The 23,035-nt window shown below is 39.4% G+C and overlaps 1 protein-coding gene across 5 annotated transcripts in view; it reads right to left on the bottom strand.

The window, feature by feature from the left end:
- The window catches only part of SEMA6A (semaphorin 6A), a 206,729-nt gene extending 184,547 nt beyond the window's left edge, over positions 1 to 22,182 (bottom strand). For all 5 annotated transcript variants that reach the window (XM_044275906.1, XM_044275907.1, XM_044275904.1 and 2 more), the window contains exon 1: positions 21,768 to 22,182. The gene's annotated coding sequence lies outside the window, so the exon portion shown is untranslated. The remainder of the gene's footprint in view (positions 1 to 21,767) is intronic.
- Between the last annotated feature and the right edge of the window lie 853 nt (positions 22,183 to 23,035).

The raw sequence follows: 23,035 nt of genomic DNA, 5'->3' as shown, positions 1-23,035 counted from the left end.
TATTCAGGCTGTGTTCTGATACTGCTTGGCAAGCCTGCATTTTCATCCATAAGGAATTTTAAGATATAGATTTGAAAATTGAATGAAATTAAATAATGAATTATCACATACAAGACAGGGCTCAGGGCACTGAGGCTGTAAAGTTTTAACATACGGAGTCATCCAGGCCCCCTTTGGTGCCATATGTCCAAAGCTATTCTCTGCTGGATGCAATTCATCGTGAGAAACCCCTTAAAAGTGTATGTTTAGATTTGGACACCATTTTAATATAACTGCCTACCATTCGCATTAGTTGTCCCGTATTATATGCCACGTTATAGCCTTTATTCTAGTCTTTGCATTGACAAATCCACCAGCATTCCTGTGATTTGCATTATGAAAAGTGTAGCTTTTATGCAAGGCAATGCACTTTCATTGACTGTAGGACAACCAGCTGTCCCACTTCATTTTTGGATTTCAGTTATGTTGTTAAGGGAGTGCTGAGTGTTTCTAATATCAGCCAGCAGAATTGTAAATGCAGCTCTGGGCTCTGTTCGGTAATGCATTTCTAAGGTTACTTGGTTTATATGAAGATTCCAATATAATTTTTGAAGTTTGTCCAAAAAAGCTCTACTGCTAAAATGACAATGTAGTGTGTTCATATCAGTTATCAGTTCACAAGGTCAGCCATATCCATGCCACGAACACACCATACCGATGTGCAAGTTCACAGGTGTATATGACATAGTGATACTGTTTCATACGCAAAGTAATCTAACTTGTTCTCAACTTGGCTCTCATACTCTTGTGAAAGAATTTTTATTATACTAAAACAGCATTTTGGCTTCGGTCTACATTCAGCATATACAGTGTAATGGTAACAGGCGACATAATGCTGCCAAAACTTTGAGTCAAAAGTGAGTGAAATAAGTTGTGCCTATTCTCATCCTCCCCGCTGTACATCACAATATACATTTCAGCGCTATTGATCTCCAACATTATTGAAAGTGACTACATCCACATATTAAACCCTGAAACCGGATATAAACAGGGAAATTCTCAATCCGTACATGAATGTATCCATACGTTTGGACATGTTCCACATTCTTGAATCATAGGAAAACCTGGCACAACCATAGTAATCTGTAATAATTTAGGGATTTACACGTTTCATTAAAAAGAAGTCCAAGAAAAAAACAAAAAAACTGATGATTAATTAGAAACAGCTCCTTCCCAGAAAGGTTGTTGCTGGTGTTCAGAACTCGCTATCTTAGGTATTAATGAAGGAGGTGTTGCTATAGATAGTTTTTCTTTCACAAAACCATACAACCTTTAGATCTTGAGATGAACCAAAGGAATAAGGCAAATCACATTTTAGCTTGGTTCTTTATTTAGTGTAGTAATTTACATAATGTAACTTACTGTAATATTCTATATCTATTAGCTACCAAGGAAAGAGAGCACGTGAGTGTATGACATCTACCCGTTGTCTGCATGGAATGGAGTATTTTAACCATAAATAATTTAAACTCCTTCCAAAATAGATTTTAAAATATCCGTTACATGTAATGGGAGTGTCGTATCAATGGTAAGCAGATTTTTTTATGGCAAATTCATAAAAATACACAGTACCAGCTTTAAAACTCAATGCTACCTATAGTCACATCTCAAGAAATATTAGGATTTTATCCTAATGAGTAACCAGTCTGTACAATGCTGCAAGTCAAGGCATATTCCTTGACTAATGTTTCTATTTGACTATTGAGAACCATTCAAAGGCTAGACAGTTCTTGTGGACTGTTTGAAAAGAGTATATCGTTTCACTGGTGATAAGCTGAGATGCAAATCAATGCACTCCAATTTGCAAATACCCTGAGCCTTTTGACACATACAGGTCAACCATTAACATTTCCTTCTAAAATGTAATCCCCTGACATTGAATATTTTAACTGCTCTTTCGACATCCAGAAATGCCTAAGTACTGCACTATACCACGCAGTCGTCAGCCAGCATGACAGCCATTATTTTACACTGAATGACAACTTCTTGACAAGTCTGAATTCCAATTCGTATCAATTCCTACTTCTCATTTAAATCGAAGACTTTAATTAAACACAATATCTTAAAATATGTAACTTGTGCCTGGGTGAACACGAATTTTCAGTAAACTTGGCAATAGTCTTATGAATTAATAGCAGGCTGCCGGGCACATCAGCATAAATACATTGCACTAGGAAGCCAGTTAAATGGATTCTATCAATTAATTTAAATAATAAACCAAATCCAACTCACTGTGAAATCTTACGCTTGGAGCTTATAAGGCATGCGGATTGCCTTTTACAGATGCCCTTTTCAGAAATCTGTAACACTTAAAGGTCCCTTAGACTATTACATTTTAATAAAATGAACAGCCAGATCTAGTGTGAACAAATGTTTATGGGTTTACCTAAAGTTCCAAAAATGCTGAATTTTGTAAATCTGAACTTGGTGATTTGAGAATTGGGAGGTGAGTGAGAGGGGGAGAAGGAGATGAAGAGAGAGAGAGAAAAAGTGAGAGACAATAGAAGAAATCCTAGAGTACTTAATGGTGTCACACACCAATTTTCAGGTCACTTGGAGCACTTTAAGTTTGGGTAGAATCTATTAGGATCTAAAACTAATTGGTCATCCATTTCAGCCAAATAAACCCAAGTCAAATTATTAATGATTCGCTCATCTCTAGTGAAAATTTATGGCAGGGCTGAAAAAATGGCAGAAGCTAGGAAGCCAATGTGCATAGAAATTTGCTTTTGGTGCCTACATTTGTGAGTTGTTTTCTATAGGGATTGATGGAAGTTCTATATGACCTTAGTAAACTGACTCCGGAAGGGGTCTAAAAGTGGCCATTAATATTAGATTAACAGATGACCCAATGTTTTCTGTGAAAATGGCCAACCATCTAATGTGCATGAGGGGAAGTGATGTCCTGATGGCAGGATCGAGCATTTAACCAAAGATTATGATGCCTAGGATTAATAATTATCAGCCAAATGATCATTCAGACGACAGGCATCCAAAGTATATGACCAATTAACCTTCCTTCAATAATAATAATAATAATAATAATAATTTATCAGCTCCAGATTTATGGGCCTTTTGTTTTGTTAAAGCCTTAGGACATAAGCATATATTGGATATAATTCAGAATTATTTCAGCATGTGCATAGAAGAAGAACCATTATTAATAGGTGACTGTTCAACTGTGAATCTCAGGCCCTTTGAAGATTTCACAAATCAAACTAGTATTTGGATTTAGCACAAAAATTGACAAAAAGAATGAAGACTGCTTAATAAATAGTTTTCCAAATGGTTCCTAAATAAATAAATAAATAAAGAAGAACACATGTAGAATTGATTATTACATTTTTTCCAACCACACAACTGGAACACAAAAGCATCCAAACAAAACAATCTCCTACAATCTGCTTTAACAATGGGCTACAAAAAATCGTATATTGCAGACAATAATAATGGTTTTCAGTTAAATGAGAATGAATATGGACACGTGAATTATCTGCTCGTTTATATCAGGCAGACACAGTGCTAATATAAAACCTGTTGACACTGCCACCCGAAAAAGTTATGCAATAATTACATATTCAAAACAAGAATACATATTTTAATGGTTGTTCGAGAAGTTGTATTCGGAGCTGAAAGCTGGCGCATGAGACTGCAATTCCAGCATTTCCATAAAGTTAACAATGGAGAACATTTCCCAAGCACTTCTTTTATGGCTATATTGTGACATTGCAAACAGAATTTCAGTAGTGAAAGAATACTGTAATCAACATATAGATCCTAATTTACTGAATATTAATGGATATTAATATTTATGTGCTCTTTTAGGTGAAAAATAATGTAACACAAATCAGTCAAAAACTGTAAAAAATACAATAAAATGCCTAACAAATAAGGTCTGTTGGCATACATGCTGAGAAAATCTATTAAAGTATATTTGAAGTCGCATTTTCTCGAGTCTGCAGCGGCATAATTGTCACAAAATGTATCAAATGTTCCACATTGTTTGCTAAATATGTTTCACTTTTGTCTAGAAATGCAACTCCACCATTTCTTATACCTTATATCAACACCACCCCTCTTCCCCCAATGGGTGGTTTTGTGACTTTTTTGTGACAAAATCTGGAGTGAAAGTAATTAATCTAGCTAAGCACATCCACTTCTTTACCCACATTTCAAAACTGGAGTGACAGGTATAAAATTCAAAAAGTTACAAAATTTGAAGCAGGAATTCTAGAGTAAACATAGTCATAAATACCCCCAGACTTTAATGTACTAACAAAAGAGCCAAACGAGTATCTTTTTGACATCCATTTGCCAGTATACATCAGGATTCCATGGTCCCAACAGTATTGAAAAGACTGAGACATATAATCTTTCCAATCTGCTGTATAACAAAACACATATATCACAATCAAAATCCTATGTGCAGCATCAAACTGCAAGTAAAACATAAAGACCAAAAGTGGGAACTATCAGGGCAGTAATGACAGTACAGATGTCAGGAGCCCATACCAAACATGTAAAAAATAAAATAAAGGGGCCCACCTAAACTACCTGCTGCTCGCTGCATTTAGCGCTAGTATGCCCCCCCCCCCCCCCCCCAAATCAAACTTACAGGCTGATGATGCTGTCTCGTCCTTCACATTGACATGACCTGCATAGCCCTATGAGGAGTGGAGAAGATGAGAATGATGAGGAGGAGGAGGTGGGGTTCTCATAGAATGCAGTGGAGGGAGTGAGACCACCATACTTAGACCACTGGGACCTTAAAAGAGACATCTGGTATCCACAGCAAGCAGTAGCTTTTACAGTAAGTAATCATGTCTGTGTCAGAGTACTGCACACTGTAAGTTGTATGGTACTATGTAGGGTAGACTGTGGGAGTGCCGGTACTGACGCTGCTGCCTGCTTGTCCCCCTTGTTCACCCTGCCACTACAGATGTGATGTAGTATAAGTCGGGAGCAGGATCTGTTCTCCCTGCCCTTCCCTCTTAAAAGAGCCTTTGTCACCTACTGTATACCACCAGCACCCCATAGCACCTCTGCCAAAGTGTGAATTCTCCCCTGCAGTATTCTAAATCCATCACTCCATTGTTCCTGAACACTTTGCTACTTTATCTGTGTGACCCCGTCACCTTGTGTCTTCCCCATGCTGCTGCCTCCTTCCTTAGGGCATGCTAACTTATGTCCCTGCACATTGGACCACTACCTCTTGCCTCCCCCCACTTACCCTACTCACCACCGCCAACATCTGCCTCCTACTTAAAGGGGTTGACTGGTTGTCAATCAATGGTTTCATTGGTCTCATGAGGCCAGCGATTGGCTGCAGTCGTCTAATGCAGTACATGGGCATATGATCACTGCAGCCAAGAAGATGACATCAAAACTGCAGTGGCAGGGGGATTGGAGCACAGGAGGGTGCTGTTTAGGATTTTTTTTTAAAAGCTTTTAAAAAGGTAGAAACTTGTCAGCAGGGCCCCAGTCAAGTAGTTACTATTAGAGAAAATAACAGGTCGTGGAATGTAATGGGGCCCATTCCTTTCTCCAAAATAACTGGCCAGCAACATCCAGCATTAGGAGTTTGAGGCAAGAGTTTGAGTTAAGATTTAAGAACTATGATCCCTCTGCATTCCTGTGCAAAAAAAATAAAACAGTGATGCTGACACAATTAATGTGCATGCCTAAGCATTCTAAATTCATCTATCGTAAATCTAAAATTACATTGCTGACTAAAAGCAATATGCATCAGCAAAAGCAGTGAAGACACGAGTACGACATAACAAGGGTAAGTGCTTGGTGCTCCTGATATTCACTATCTGGTTCAGCTTGCAAGGTAGGCAGAAGAGGCAGTTGTCCGAGGCAAGTCAAGATGCAAAAGTACAAATACTATGCTAAAAAACATTGATTCATGTCTGGAATATCATTAGCTAGAGTCCTGTCTTCTGAATGCACATTAGACCAGAGTATTATCTGCATAGAGAACTCACCCCATGTTCAAGACCCCTAAGGCTGTACTTAATTTAAAAGGGGTTTTATAAGAAAAGAAAAAATATATGTTTCAAGAAAAAGCACCACACTTGCCCATGGGTCGAGTATTGCAGCTCAGCCTCCATGAAGTACATGGGGCAGAAGTGCAAACCTAGCAAAAGCATATGGGCAAGTGTGGTGCTGTTCCTAAAACCCTTTTTCTAATCTCATACAATCCATTTATTAACTGCATTGAAATTGCTAGGGACTTCACTGTCAACTAGGTTTGTACTTTACTGTCATTACCCTTTTTCTTAATATATTCTAAAAACCTCTACGATCGAGGGACAAGTTAAGCCATTACAGGAACATATATTGAACCATAAGGGAAAAGGTCATCGGTGTTCTTACTGAACAATATCACTTTCCATCTGCTGCAGTAATGAGGAAAGCCATCATTCATTTGCCAATCCTTGAGTCTGTTCCAGACATAATGCATCCAAGGCTGGAGTGAATACATTTCATTCTACTTTAGTAGGTCAACACATTTTCCATGCAGGACCCTCACCCAATAGAAGTCATTCAATGTCAATAGCTTCATAATGAACAATATGAATTAGCTCTGGGAATCTGAATGGATCTGCTAACATGTTAGCTACAGCTATTTGCTACGGGGGAAATAAAAACCTAGAAGTACAGTTTCCTTGTATTTGTTGCTTTACATGTAACATGCTTATTCCAGTTCCCTTACTTTCACAATTTAGTAATCACACATTTGGTAATTGTCAGCAAAGGTAAACTAAAGGTTATGGCTGAGAATTTGTTACATGAGAACATGTCCACTGACCAGAAATAACTCATCTTCTGGGGTCAATGAGCACAAGCTTTGAGAATTTGCGAAAATCTCCAGCAATCATAACTCTGCCTCGCTGCTGCTCCCAGTGAGATGAGAGCCAGGCTTTCCAAACATTTCATCATGAACATCGGCTAATAGAATGTGTTTTATGTACATATGAAAATGAATGAATTTTAACCATAGACATATGTTTGTCTTGCATTTATAATTGTTGCTCGTGAGGGGGATCTTCAAACGCAGTGGATTTAGACTGCCATACATATTAAATAACATCTGGTTGTCACCTATCTGTCCCAACTCCCTCCCGAATCCACTATATTCAAAACATTTAATTTGGCCAAATGTATATATAGTATATATTTAATAGGTAGCGAGGAGAAAGACACTGCTAGACACTTCTGGCGGTGGCTTATCTCCCAGTAGAACAAAAGGATCAGATAAAAATATTCACTTTGGCTCATCCTTCTCTTCCTCAACATCATTTGTCAGAGGAGAGTTGGGAGCTCCCCATATACTTTAGACTGTTGGTTGAACCCCCTATTCTCTTCAGAATCAGCCAACAATAAACCAATGTGTATAACGTCTTTAAGATCACTTATCTTAGCTAATAAAACTAATTTAACTAGAATTTGGAGTCCTCTCAGTGCTGTCATTTACTATTTAGTCCTTGATTGCAGTGTTCCTCAAGATCTCCCATATTTTGACAAACACAACAATTTGTACAGTAAAATTCCCTGAGATTTCTGCTCAGGAACTGAATTTTAAATGCAAACATAAATATCTCTGAGCCAAAAGTTGTCCATAGACCTTCAAATGAGTGTTTGACCAGCAACCATCTTCCCTACTTCACCACACACAAACATACTCAGCTAGGTCAAGCATGTATGTGTTTTTGGAGAGAGGTGAAAGCAGACACTTCTGGTGGTGACTTATCTCCTAGGAGAAAAAAATATAGTGTTGCAATTTAACACGCCCAAACCTTCTGTTGGGAGAGTCAAAAGCTCCTCATACACATTAGTTTGTTGGCTGGTCCCTCCAAAAATGGTTGGTTTGGCTGACTTGTGCGATGTGTAGGGGGGCCTCATATGCCAAATGGCATATTGAAGCTCTGCAAACCTCTGACTTGTATGGAGCCATATTATGGCATCAATAGTCTACGTGGCTATACTGTACCTTCATATATCTCCAATTTCGTACACATATTCTATAATCTTCCATATTCCAAGTAAATGCAGCAGCAGAATGAAATCATGTATCACATAGGCACCATAAAGAAGCATACGGAGTGCCTTCTGAACCATATAACATTGCTACTGTGTGCATTTGGCCTTACTTATTGAAATTGGAATCTCTATAGAACAATATATCTCAGTTTAGAAGTCAACTGTCCATGAAATTCAATCATGCATGTCCTAGCCTACCAGCATATGTGAAAAAGTGCTGTTTTCTCTTAAATTCAGCTGAATCTCCACATTGGCATTGATAGCATTGCAAAAAGCTTATGCTTTCTTCGAAAAGACAGGCAGACCCTTAATCCGTCAGCATTCTGCCTACTGTGGCAGATTTTTTTATATTTGTTATACTGCTAACTATAGGTAGTTTAGGTGCTGTAAATAACAAACCTCCCTATAGGACTAGGTAATAATCCCATTCATTAGATAATACCCACACATGACCTTTATCTTACCACACCAAAACACCTGAATCTATCCAATTAGAGACTGACCATGCAAGACTGACGAAATTGGACATTAGGGTCATGGTGACCACATATAAATAGCGTTTTTCCTCCAAGTATAGGCTATTAAGTCTACTCTCCGTGTACCCAGCTAAGCCTTATTCCAAAAAATGAAAATATGGTGATGATGCAAGAGAGCTGACTAAAATCATCTGTTCCCAAGCTTAGAAGACAACATCAGCTAATTAGAAAGTACAGATAATTCTCAAGTTTGTGGTTAGATCCTACAACATTTGTAAGCTTTAAAATGTGTTGTTCACACATTGCAATTAAATTCAGATGCTAACACATGATATGTGCTTTTTCCCTATTAAAAAGGGCATCCGAGAAGCTTAATGTTAAGTTTTTATTGCATATTTCATGCCAGGAGCTGTTGTGGAGCACACAGTATGCAGAGTGAGGTGTTGCTCAGAAGATATGATGTGGCTAAGACAGCACGCCAACAATTTCATACTCCAACTCCCTTAAAACAAGGGAGTGCTTTGTTAGACCTGCTCTGCAACAACCAGATCATCACAGCTCTATTGTCTTATGGTTCGGTAAGCTTCCAGGACTGTAATAACCATTGTCAGCAGATTTGAAAATGTATTTCTTCCTCTGAGAAACATATTCTGTTTCTGCATAGTTGAAAAAGAAGACGCTACCACATTATTCTAGACAGGAAAGCCACATGCATAATTACCTCCCTGAATAAAGGAGATTAGCAATTATTAAAAACAGTTTTGTTCAAATGGAACTAAGTAAAAAATATTTGATTACATTGAATAAGCGATGCATATCACCTGGCATATTAGGGACTATTTGGGTAAACTCACACATTGGGGATTTTTTTTTGTGTTCGCGCATAATCTGTGTTCCCAAATCTGCAGCATAATGCATTTGCTGTGGAATTACTGCGGATTTAGGGCAAGATCTCCAGCCACATGTGGACTTAACTAGGCAGCACACTTTAGATGTATGTTGGCCAAAACTACCGATTTTAGTGGGATAGGCCATCCATCTCTCCCTCAACATCTGTGATCAGTAGAAAGAAAAACGAGGCTCTTGAGATTTACCATGCCCTGTTCTCTTGTTCTCAGGGGATAAACGCTGCCAGGCAGTTGTCAGGCAGGGGCTACTTCTGTCTCCCCACTAGTGCATGTTTATGGGGGGTCTGGAGAGATAGCTGTGGGCTTAAAGATTGTTCAACAGCTATCTAGCGTGTATGGCCAGTCTTAACCTTTAAAGGGATTTTTAATATCCAATCAGTGGGGACCCAACACCCTGCTCCCCCACTGATCAGCCATTCTCTGCAGCTTCTGGTTATGGAATTAACACTTTGAATGGAACAGGACGCACAGCTCCTTTCAACGTGTAGTGGTTGTTCCAAGTTACTGCAGCTCAGCTCCTATTCACGTCAATGGTAGATGAGCTTCAGTAGCCCAGCCCTGCCACTACACTTTAAATGGAGCTGTACTTCCTGCTTTATTCAAGAGCCAGTTCCGAAATTGGAAGCTACAGGGAACAGCTGTTGGTGAGGGGGAGGGCTGTCAGACCCTAATCCATCAGGTTTGAATGACCTATCCTGAGGATAATTCAATATCAGGAGCCTGGCTATTCCCTTTAAAAAATCAAAGGCACAAATTTGCCCTATAGCTATCAACTCCTCCAATGGTCTTTCAGCATAAGGCAGATAACTTGTAACTGACAGTATAGATTATATTGATTTTTTACTAAATTACCCTGCTTTACACCAAGATATTATCTGACCAATATGTGATCTGTGTGTGTAAACGGCCATCTGACCAATAATTGGTCAGGAAATTAGTCAGATAATCGGTTGGTGTAATATAGCCCTTATGGTCAGGTTGAATTAAAAGTAAAAACATGTCATTAGGTAATGGCTGCCATATGAATTGTGCATTCATTATATATCGATTACTTCCTTCTGTAGATATTGCTATATTAGTAGTATTCTATACTAGAGTTTTTTTTTTGCGAAATCCTGTTAATCAAATGCACATTATTGGCCAATCAAAAACGTGGATGAACCAAGAAACAATGAAACAGTGACTTTTTGTTTAGCAACTACAGCCAAATTAGCATTGGGAGTTGGGACTTCTTTGAATTCACCCTTAGACCACCTCTTTGAGACCACTCATGCATCTAGACCAGACTTTCTGTGATACATTTTGCGCTCCATTACATGCTAGGCATAATCATATTTTAATGAAATTTTGGGTGGCCATCTTAAAAAGTTTCACTGTATATCATACATGTATGGGGAACAGAGCATGTTTCTGAGTCACTTTTCTACGGATGCATGGGTGGAAATGAAACTACAAAAGTAAATGCGGTGAAGAACCCCATGCACATTTGATTGACAATCTGATCATTTTAGTAGAATTTGATAAATTAATAATTATAGTGTTTTTCCAAGCTACTTGTTTTGGACTGAACTCATCTTATGTATGTGGTTAGTTTTCATTGCAATACTCAGTTGGTTAAAGGCTAACAAGTAAGGGACTTCATGCAACCACAAATGTTGCATAAACTTTAAATCCAGGTACAATATCTAAATTTTAAGAGAAATATTGGAGAAAAAGGTTCTCAGGTGAAGCCATGCTGCCAAGACTATGGTTTGGTCAGCTTTGCTATTTTTGTAATATGACCAAGACAGATCCATTTTCCAAGGTTAGTTCATTCATTCATTGCACAGTGAGTAGGATAAGTCAGCACATGTTTTCTTTTCATAGTAGCTGAGGTTTGGGTGCTAATTGCAGGCTACGGTAAAGTCAGACGGCGAGATCAAACACTACTGTGGTGCTTAAAAGCGCGAGACTACTCCCCAAAGAATTTTGGCGTCTGGGATTCTAGGGTAGCAAGTCACAATAAAAGCCACATTATCCTGTTTTATTGGCTTTAAAATATTGCACTTTCTTTTGAAGCCTCCAGATTTTCAACGGTAGAAGGGGGAGCATTATATGTATAATGGAATGAAAAGCAAATATGTATTTACATTGGCCAGTGTTAAGACTTGTATTTCGACGAAACAATAGCATACTGATAAAAAAAAAGAAGGAAAAATACAACAGCAACTAATAGTAGACATGCAATGCAAAGTAAGTTGGACCTAAATGAGTTTTCAGATATATTGATTGGGGATCGAGCAGCAGAGAATCCTAAGAAATCTAAGGATTGATAATGCCCTGTTCAGCATTAATGGATGAAGCGGTGACCACACATGAGGGTTCATGCTATACTGAAGTAACAGGGACTTATGGAACCCTTTAATACTGCACTGACATCTCTAACAAATATATCATACAAAGCTTTTGACATAAAGTCCCTTTAATGTCACCAAATAAGTGGATGGAAATAGGGATCAAAGGGTTGTTCAATAAAACCTGAATTGACCTAACTCATTTCCCCAGGGTGTAACCCATTTCATGTATATTATATTACTAAAGCAATCTAATGAGAATGGAGCTTAATGTGAATGTTGAGCAGCCTGCAGGCATCATATCAGCTATAGGCACAGATTACACTGCCACAACCAGCAGTGCATACTATATATATTACACATGATGCTGAAAGAGGAGGTCGCCATACAATCTAATGCAGTCTGCAGGCAGCATGTTATAGAGCGGGAGAAGCTGAGCAGATTGATATATATATATATATATATATATATATATATATCAATATATTTGTGGGAAGAGATTCTGTAAAACTTGTAAATGAGACATTCATTTGCTTTTTCTAACCTCTCCAGTGATTAATAGCATTCTCTGTGTAAGTGTGTATACAGAGATAGCTGTCAGTCATTGGTAATACCTCCCCCGTATACTGACAATGGTTCATAGAGTTGGTCTTAAAGGAGTTGTGCCACTAATCTAAATGTATCCCACCAGATATTGTCGTTAGATCACTTTTCCCAAATATGACCATTTATTAAAACTACCTTATTCTATAGTTATTAGCTTATCATTGTAACCTGTGGCAAATCCATTTTCAGTTGCTATTGGTAATGCCCTGCATTGGAGCCTTATAATGTTGGAGGTAGGAAGCCTCATTGGTAAGAACAAGGGGTGTGGTTAGTGTCACATGACCTTCTGGTGTCAGATCTTACTGCCCAAAGGCATGATGGGACAGCAGTCACATGACAAACCAGGAACATGGGGAATAGGAGAAAACTGCAAAATAAAAAAATATAAAAAAATGGGAGAAGGAATGGGATTTAGAGTAATTATTGAAAATACACTTTAGAGGGAAAGGTAGTTTATGGCACAAACCCTTTAAGTTAGAAAAAGCTGAGATATAAATGTATAATTTATAAGTTTTGCTGAATCTTTTCCCACAGACATTATATCAATCTACTCAGCTCCTGCTGCTCTATAACACGCTGCCTGCAGACTGCATTGCATTTCGCGGTGACATGTCCTCTTTAATGAAAACTTACAAGACATCAATATTAATATATCTATTATTCCATGTAAGAAAGCATTTCAGTCTGCCACGGCTGAGTGTCATTTACTTGAGGAAGTCTAGAATTCTTGCGGCCATGTTCACTCTTCTGACATATCTCCAGAAACATTTATGTACCTATTTGAGAATCTATCGCTGGCTCGTTTTATATAATATGGACTTACATTGTGATAAAAATTTAATAGTTTATTTTGCATATTCGGCCTGTCCTTTAATACTAAGGCACAATGCCATAAAATAACAGGTTTGTCCAATGCACGCTGTTCCCGAAGCAAGAATATGTCATTTTACAATCAATCACTTGTTTTCTGCATCCAGAGTTCAGACGGCTAATACAATATTTATTGACAAGCTTACCGGTGAGTGCTGGAATAACATTTCTACTCAACTAACAAAAGCATGTGATTTTCAACAGAAAGAATGCAATTAAAATCCACCTTTACAACTAAAAGGCCATGTTATGTTTCTGAATGCCAATCTAAAAGTGAAGTAAAGTACACTGCAATTAAAAAGACAATTTAGATGGTAAAAATAAGATTTCAACCACTTGTAAACGATCGCTTAGGTGAAAAATGCAACATAAGTAATTCAGCATGCTGTATGGATAATGTTTCCTGTTTTGTTCCAAGAACAGTATACTCCATAACAACTCACCTCAACCTATCACTCCAATCACCATTTTGCTTAATTAACTGGTAAGAAATACCCCTGAATGCTTTGAATGAAAACCAAAGTGCATGTGCACACATAGATAAGATATACAGAAAGACCCCTTAAAAGACTGGGTTCACATCTGTGCTGTGAACTTAGTCTGTTTCGCCAGAGGAACAGACTGCAAGAGTTCACCGTATCTGGCATTGCCAGATACCCCCATGCACCACCAGATCCCTAATCACTGTAATGGGATCAAGCGTTTTGTGGCATATATGCTGACTTTTGGCCGGACCAAAAATGTTGCGTATAGCATATACGCCAGATACAGTGACCGGATACAGAAACAACAAGACAGTATAGGGAAGAGGGATGGCAATAGCTGGAGGATATCGGTGCATGTAAATGTAATGGTCTCCTCCACTAGCGAACAGCAGATTGTCGGGAAGGAACGCTACCTTCCCAACAATCTGCTTGTACGTCGTTACATATAAAGGGGCCATCGTGTGTATGGGGGCTTTAAGAATAGGTCATTAATACGCAAGTCTTTGAGAATCCTTTTAAACAGTTGTTGAGGGGCCTTTAGCACATTTTGTTTAGGGCCCCAGAGTCTCAAGTTATGCTTCTGTAGGATCCTTCTGTATCTTCAATACTTTAAAATATGATGTTCTTATAAATATGCTTCTAGTAATCCCCTGCCTGTTGAGTCAGGTTAATTTAGAAGCTCATGAAAACTGGATATACTGTATTCTAAAGGTTTGCATCACTGATCCAACTGAAGAAATTCTAATTGTTTCCCTGACAGATATTGTTGGTAACGATAGATTGAATTCAATTGTAGCAAAAAGTAAGAAATACAAATTTGTGGTATTTACACCACTGTGACAACCAGGAACTTGAACAATCCACAACTTGGTCTGGGACTTCCATTAGTCTCAGGAAGCTTTTCACCGAGGACCAATAAACATCTATTCAATACTCCACATTCACAGTTCCATACCATAAGACTTGAAATAGGAGCTACATGTTACCAGTCACACATTTCTTGGATTAAAGAAAATTTAAGGACACAAGTCACAATGAAAATGTCCAATTCCATAATGTAGTGAAATAATACAATACTCAGAAGCTGTTTATGGATTATTTAACTATGGTTGAAATGAAGACATATTCGGCACCAGAGGTGAGATTACAGCCTCCATGTCATACTCCTATAAAGGCACTAAACCCTATCTCTTCAGTAATGGAGACTGTCTAAGCAGATATTGAATGAATGAGCAATGGGATTCTTACCCTATGTAATTTCATCCTTCTGGCGGATAAGGCCAGTTGCTTAAAGGAACATCCTAAAGAAAAAAAAGAAACAATAGGATGCATACTGATTACACCTGGAGCGACTGACACTACCCATTTAAGTAAAGGTCTTGGAAAATGGGAGCAGATGGGAAGCCGAACGCAGCAGGGGTTGAATTCATTAATATATCTCTCTACACACAAGGCAAGGCAGACCAAAATACAGGAAAAACATGTGTCCCCAATACGTCACCACCATCAAGAAAAATGTAAAGGCAAATTATTTATTTCTCAGTGAAATGAGTCATGCTAGTTAAGAAGATAATAGCTAGACTAACTAGCTTGCATGAGAGTCATTGACTTCAAATAATGCTTAATATCAGTCAAAGGTTAAATTAACTACTTATATCCTGCTGTCATCCAGCTGTCTATGGAAAGGGACTAAATAAAAAAAAATGAGGCTGATTTTTGGCATCTCCAAGTAAACACGGGGGAGACAAAGAGCAGCTTATGTCAGAGCTTGGACTGTGATGTGTTTACGCAACAAAATTGGTAGAATTTCCCTGTGAGGCCTAAATTCTGTCATTAGCCTGGAAATTTATCACTGGGAGTGATAAAACGCATTCCCTGTTCTCGCTGATAGATTAAAGTCACCTCTACTCTCTGAACTGTGTTTCCTCTTTTCATTTCACGAGAACAAAGAAAAAAAAATACTCCAGAAAAATACATATCAGCTGGATGTTCACATAACAAGGTCCACAGAGACACATCTAGGAGTTGCCTCTTTTAATCCAATACTGAATAATGTTGGAGATTGCTCTCTGTTCTTTTCAAGCTATGCTACTGCCAAAATAACTGCAAGGCTTGCAAGTCCTCTTATACAGAGAGCCTTCCCCAAGGCACCCCAACACTATCTGAGGCACCGCCGCTATGGCAACCGCATAAGAAAGTAGTTTCCATGATTAATAGATGAAGATCAGGCTTACGGTCTAGATAGCTTGCTAGGCCATCATTTGAAGATGCTGAAGGAATTAACTAAAGAGCAAAGCATGTAAAGCAATGTCAGCTACAAACACAAACGCCGAATATGGATTTCAGCAGTCAATATATCAGAGTTACATGCCATTATCTGCAAAGTTTGTTTTTTAAAAACAGGAACCACAAAGTCAATAACCCCTTTGTTCCTCGTAAAAATCCACCTGGAAATTACACAGGTATGAAGGCAAGGCGAGAGCTTTTATGAATGGAGCTCTCTTGCTGCCCAATGATCTCACTAATGCCACTCAATACAAATCCATGGACAGAAGAGCCATGCGGTGCCTCATGCCAGGGCTTCATCGCTGGAGGGTCTTTTAACTCTTATTTAAAATTAATGAAGACTGAAGCGTTATATGCATGAATGCAAATCTACTGGAACACATTTTAGAGTGGATAATAAAATGTAAATGTGAGAAAGATTAAGACTGTATCTGGTTGGAGCAATTTTACATTTACAATTATTTAAAGAAAATGATATTTTGATTTGGCTGACTATTGCTCTAGAATGAGGAGGGCTGAATTTGATTATTATTATGTGCAGCATTTCTTTTTAGTGAAAGACCACTAATAGTTGTAAATGTTTCATAGCCTATTTAAGCAGTGTAGTAATTGCATAGTGCCTCTAGTGGCTAGCACTGGTACCATGGTCAAAAAAGGGATTTATATGGAATACAAACTTGTAACAACACAAGCGATGTGGCTATATCTGCTTCTTAGTATAAGTATTAGCCAATTACGATGCTTCACAACTGCTCAGTTGCTACATCTGCTGATTTAAGCCTAATAGCCTTAGCAGAAGTATGAACTAATCAGCCGAGCCAAGACCATCAGCTTGGTCTCATACTTCTTGGCGTCTTATGTGTTCCAAAATTAATCTTCTCCTATGACCTTTGTATATGACCATCTTAAAAGGAAATCAATTTATCTATATTACCCTGACTAGATTGAAAGTCTACCTCCTAATATATGTGTCTACCATCATGCTTCAATTAGAAAAGAGGACAAGAATCTCCATATGTTCTTTATCATGGATAAAGCCAGAATGTAAAACGATGTCCATGTTAGAACGACCAGTCTACTATACCAAAACATCTCCTAGGTGTTCTGTTCCATCTCATCCACAACAGCAAAAGGATAAACTATATTTGTCTGAATGCTGCCTTATCAATCCATAAAAACTCATGAGATCACAAAGGTATGACAGTAAGATCCAGCTAATAAAATAACTGTTCCACGGTCACAGATCCACCTATTAACAAGATATTAGATTTTCTTATAAGACCAAAAATATACATATATATATATATATCTGTATAGGTCAGCATCCAGACATGTCTGCAAACACTTAATGCTCCAGAGGTTTCATTAAAATTGTTTTAATACGGTTCATTTCTGCAACCGCCAATCCAAGTGATGTGATATATGAGAGCAGTTGGACTACAGGGTAGATGGTCATAATTACATGTCCAACAATACATCATGAAACCAACAAGGCTTTGGTGGTCTATGTGCTTGTTTGCAGCTTACAAAGAAAACATGTGGTCAGAGTTATTCTAATAATTGATTCTTCTACCAAAGGAAGACCATCAAGTCTACCAATTAACTAACTCATTTAGCTGCCAACACAAGTAGCACAAGCAACATAGGAAACCATGCTCTGGACTCCATCAGTGATGAAACCGTATCAACTACTCATTTATTCATTAACTAAACAGGAGGGTCCGCATTTAACACTTATATAACTTATGGAACTACTCGTAGCCTGTTAAACTAAAAATGCTAAAACTTTGCACAAAAGCAATAGTGTTGAGAACTGAAGAGTAATCCATCATTGCAAATCACTGTGTTGCCACCAGGGGAGCCACAGACAACTCATTGAATAAAACCTACATTTCATTCCACATGCTTTGTTAGCCAGTGAAAAATGCTGAAGCATAAAGTCCTATCTGTACACAGGGCTGCTCTTTAAATGCCGCCATTTTATCCAAAATCTGTCATTGAAACTGTATTAAATTACAGAGGCCACCGTTCCATGCTGTGTCTTTTAAAAACCAGAAGAGAGACAATGAAAGCAGGTTGGGTGTGGAATTTTCTTGCATGCTTCCAACAGGGCCTCTTTCCAGTGAAGTGTTATCACAAAATAAATTAATTCTCTCTTTGATATAACGATGAGTGACAGGTAAACAAAGGGCGGCAGTCGCCCTATCTGTTTGCACTGCCCCCACTTAAATGTCAGACTGAGGAGCTAGCGTTGAAATAGAAGTTCCTTTTGAAATTTAAAACAACCAAACAAACAAATCTGCTGTCATTTCCCCAAACGCACCATTGGATTTATCACAGGATATCCACGCTGACTGCTTTAGCAATAAAGGCACCTACTAACCCTAAAAGACCCCCGTCCACTAGATGCATTTAGCAGACAAGTCTCCCACACATCAATTAGCAGCCCAGGAAAGAGCCACAATCTGCTTTTATCCTTAAGTAGCAATGTCTCCCAAATCCATGCTTCCTAAAAAAATAAAAATAATGTGTGTACACAGATATACATTTCATCTGCTGTCTCTTGTGAGTGTAAAGAGCTCGCTGAAGCTTATCACTCAACTGATCAAAACTAAACAACTGAAGAGCATGGGGCATGTGACCGGCAGTCTGTGGTCACAACTGGAAGAGTTCTTTGGAGGTCCGAGTCCTAGATCCTTGATTATACAGGTTAAGTCTTGTAAATGAACGCTTCCTTCTAATCCATGCACAATGTGATCATTTTTGCAGATGTTTCTTACAGATTATCAGCCTAATTTGAACATCCATTAGGATTTAGCAATGAAAACACTGAATGTTCCTATTGGGGGAAGCAATACTAAATGTGATAAGCAGTTTCAAAATAAACAAGTGAACCAATAGGTCAAGCAAAGTTATCTTTCTTGCTTCTAGGGTGACCTGATATCTCTAGGTATTAGGTTAATCAATGTTAGAGTAATTCTCTTGGCACCAGTTGAGTAAGATAAGTGTCAATGGTTTTTATTGAAGGTGTGATAAACAATGTAGCAATAAAATATACACAATCCTACAGGCCAATATTTATACAGCATGGTCTCCATCTACACAACACTGCCAGTATCTAGACTTCACAGGAAAATGAAAACTTCTTGGATCCTGGACAAGACCACAACTTCCAGATAAAGGTTAATCAATGGCATCTACCTCTGAAGATTGGAGACACAGTTCTGTCTGGTTAAAGTTAATTATTAACTTTTATAGCACTTGAGCTGGGACAGGACAGAAGCCAGCACAGGGCAGCCAGCATGGGCTAACCAGGCGGTGCTTGTAGACTACTGCCCTTTCTATTTCAGTTGACTGCCCTATAACAAACATACAGTAAGCACTATACATGCTATTAATATTTTATAATTGGTGCCTGGGCTTTACCAACAACACAGCAAAATGTGCTTTTAATCCCAGTTCAATAAAAAAGAAAGGAGGACTGAAAATGGCGACATTGGGTATTAAGTGCAAAGCATTGATCCAGAGGAGATTTAAACAAAGCCTTCTCTATTTTACATGCTTGATAGTTTGGAAATGGGAAAGACAAATCAAACCTTCCCAAAGCAATAAAGAAAAGACTCCTGACAGAGCGGCTAAAAACAGAAGCACACTTAAGGGAAATAAGCACTTTTATATTGTATTGCCATTAAGAGATTCACTGCTGTGGGCACAATTGACTTCCTAGGAGCAGTGAAACCGCTGGGTGTCCAGATTACAAGGTACTGCAGACACAGAGCAGACACAGAGGTTTTGCACAATTAACCTTTGTTGTATCTTCCAGGCACCACGTGTGTGTTTTCTACTTTACCAAGTAAAGAAAAATCCATCTTAATCCGATCAATGAAACCCAAATGTCCCTATTCCTCTGAAGTCATTTGTTCTGCACTGGCTAGATTCCTTCATTAAGCACAAATATCTGACTGGTCACCATGTCACTGCCCCTCGGTACTATTGTAGGATAGCTATAGGGGTTACGTTCAATTCAAGGTACAGAACAGTACAGAATTCTGCACATATGGCTTTCTGGATTTAACATGGCATTGCCAGTGGGTGCTTAGCACCAAGTCATGATATGTGAGAGCATGCAGTAATTGATGACATAGAGCTACCCATACTTTCCTGAGAGCCATCCTGGGTATTTGATTGTAATGATCTCATTTTGCTTTAGGGCCCCGAAGGGAGGGAAGCAGCCCACCAGCTCCCTGACTTTCTGCTCCATTTCAACAAACGCACCAAGCAGAACCACGCTCCAGAAGGCAGCCGGGAAAAACAACACATGGGGGGATTCGCAGCCAGGTTCCCAGAGCTCCCACCATCTCTCCTTCAAATTCACAGCCAGTGCACTTAGAGAGCATTACTCTCCGCTGACTGCCTCTCATACACATGGGAAAGCAGGGCATCGGCTACCTTGCGCTTGAGCGCCAAGCATCCGGGCTCTGGATGTATCTGACAGCCCATTCTGAGGGCATCTACTCTGGCTGGCATCGTCCTGGATTGATTACTGATTATTGTATTACATATAGCACCAACATATTCCTCAGCCATGTACAGCAAAGTACATACTCCATCACCCTCAGTCCTCACACAGTAGGAGGCAATTTCTAGGAAGACAATTAACCCTGGAATGTGTTAAGAAAGGAGAGTATCCCTGGAAAACCACAAGAACGTATAAACTTCATGCCTACTGTAGATTGCCCTGGTCATATTCTAACCACTGGCACACGTCATCTTCCCATGGCACTTAGATGCGCCACACAAAGTTATCAGGTGACCTGATTTTACTACAGTAACATGCACCCAATATGCATGATATTAGGTCATAATCAGATTTTTCTAGCTGACTGGATTATCTCTGGTTGGCACAGAGTTGCCCTCTAATTGCAATGCATGATAATATGCACTGGAGAGACAGATGCATAGGTGGGTGTGCCAGGGCTAAAGAGCCATTCAGCTTCCTATTCACTACACACAGAGTTAGGATGAAGCCTGGCACATGCTTGTTTTAGGGAATTTTAGGTAATAAGCCATGCCATTCACAGTGGCTTGGATGGGGGCAGGAACTATGCCCTGTGTGATGGGCTGATTCTTTTATTTTACTTGCGTATATATATATATATATATATATATATATATATGTATATATAGTGCTGACATATTCCGCAGCGCTTTACAGACATTATCATCACTCGCTGTCCCCAGTGGAGCTCACAATCTAAATTCCCTATCAGTACTTCTTTGGAGCTTCCATTCTGCTGAGCCTGTAAACGCTGACGGGGTCTGCGCTGCTGTAGAGAGCCCACCACCCCCTAACCCTCAGACAGGGGGGCACAATCAGCCGTTCAGCAGCAATTAGCCACCCTTGGGCCACTCACAAGTTTCTTTAACACTCGCATTTCCACGCTTGGTTCCAAGCCATTCACTCACAATAGAAGAGGAAGAAGATCTAGCCAGACCATCCCCGTCTTTGTATCTGAGAGAGCAGCCGGGGTGCTGCTAACCAGGGGAAGACCGATGGGTAGAGGGACCAGCCTGTGCCCCCCCCCCCCCCCCCCCCGCTGTGGTCTGTGCTCTCATCTCTACACATGAAGACATGGGCATGACCACTATCTTCATTCATTCCTTGAGACACATGCAATAGTCACACAACAGTAATAGAGAAACAGCAGAAGACCATACCTTGGGAACATGCAGAAGCAGTGCAGAATCAGGGCTAGCTCACATAGAGTCCCATTAGTAATCCACTGAGAGGGTTCTCTCCAATCCACTGGGTTCTCCTGAGCAATCCTTAGTCATTACTACACGTGACACAATATTACTGCAAAGGCTGCACTTTTCTTCTCTATGCAGAAGCTGTTATTCCTTCTAGTACAATCCAGATTCCACAATCACTCCACTGTGAGGTCTCCTTCAGTGGCATAGGAGAACAAGTCCTATCAGGGCTGTGATGAGTGGGGTAGAGGGTTCACCCAAACTCCTGTGATCTCTCCTGATTCCCAGCAGGAACACACAGCTCTCCACACACTGACTGCTGCTGCTGCTGCTCATTGAACTGGATTTGGAGAGGAGTTGAGCTCTGCCTCTCTGCTCACAAGCCCAGCCTACTCCCTACTGAGGGCTCCTCACTCCTCTGCTACTGGCATCTTGTGCAGCAGGCAAATCCTGGAGTGGATCAAGACCTATCAGGTCCATGTGTTCAAGTGTTGAAATGAGAAACGCAATAAAACACATAGGAAAGAGGGAGACATTGCCATACATTTGATATAATATTTAGCACAGCTATAGCTCATTTCTCAGATTGCCTATTCAGGGAGTGACTCATTTCTTTCCCAAAGGTTGCATTAGATATATTCAGAAAGTGGCAGCAAGAGGTTCCATTTATTGCTGCAAACCTGATTCTTGGGATGGATGAGTATGACTGAGTAATATTCAGCCTATTATCCGTTTCGCAGAGATAAGCCCGCGCTTATATAGAAAAGAAACAGCAGTAAGTCATATGATATTTATTATATTTGAAAGTGCATTTACTGGTTGTAAAGCAAATATTTTCCATTATCCCTTATCTGCTCTAAACATATGCAGCGCATGAGACTTTTTCCCATTAGCTTATTGAGTTCTCCTTTTTTTCCTCTCTAATGGTGACAAATACTTGCAAAACAACAGCTTAATGTATTTTCAGGAAGACCAGGCGAGCAGATTTGCTCTATCCTGAATGTATTTTGGGCTTTCGCCTACATAAAGAGCCGTCTGTATGGGTAGTTGTAGTTTTTACTGTTGGCCTGCAGGTGTCGCCAGTCTAGCTGAACAGAACAGATCTACTCAGGCTTTTGCTGCCTATGGCTCATTGCACACAGAGCCCTGTGCAGCCAGCAGCAGGTGCCAGACAAGACCAGCTGTATGAAAGCAGCTCTTCTCCCATTGGCATACCACTGTCTATTGGGACTGAC

The sequence above is a fragment of the Bufo gargarizans genome, chromosome 1 (genome assembly GCF_014858855.1).
Source record: "Bufo gargarizans isolate SCDJY-AF-19 chromosome 1, ASM1485885v1, whole genome shotgun sequence".
Lineage (NCBI taxonomy): Eukaryota > Metazoa > Chordata > Amphibia > Anura > Bufonidae > Bufo > Bufo gargarizans.
Note: the sequence above shows the minus strand (reverse complement) of the source record. Positions and strands in the feature narration are given on the sequence as shown.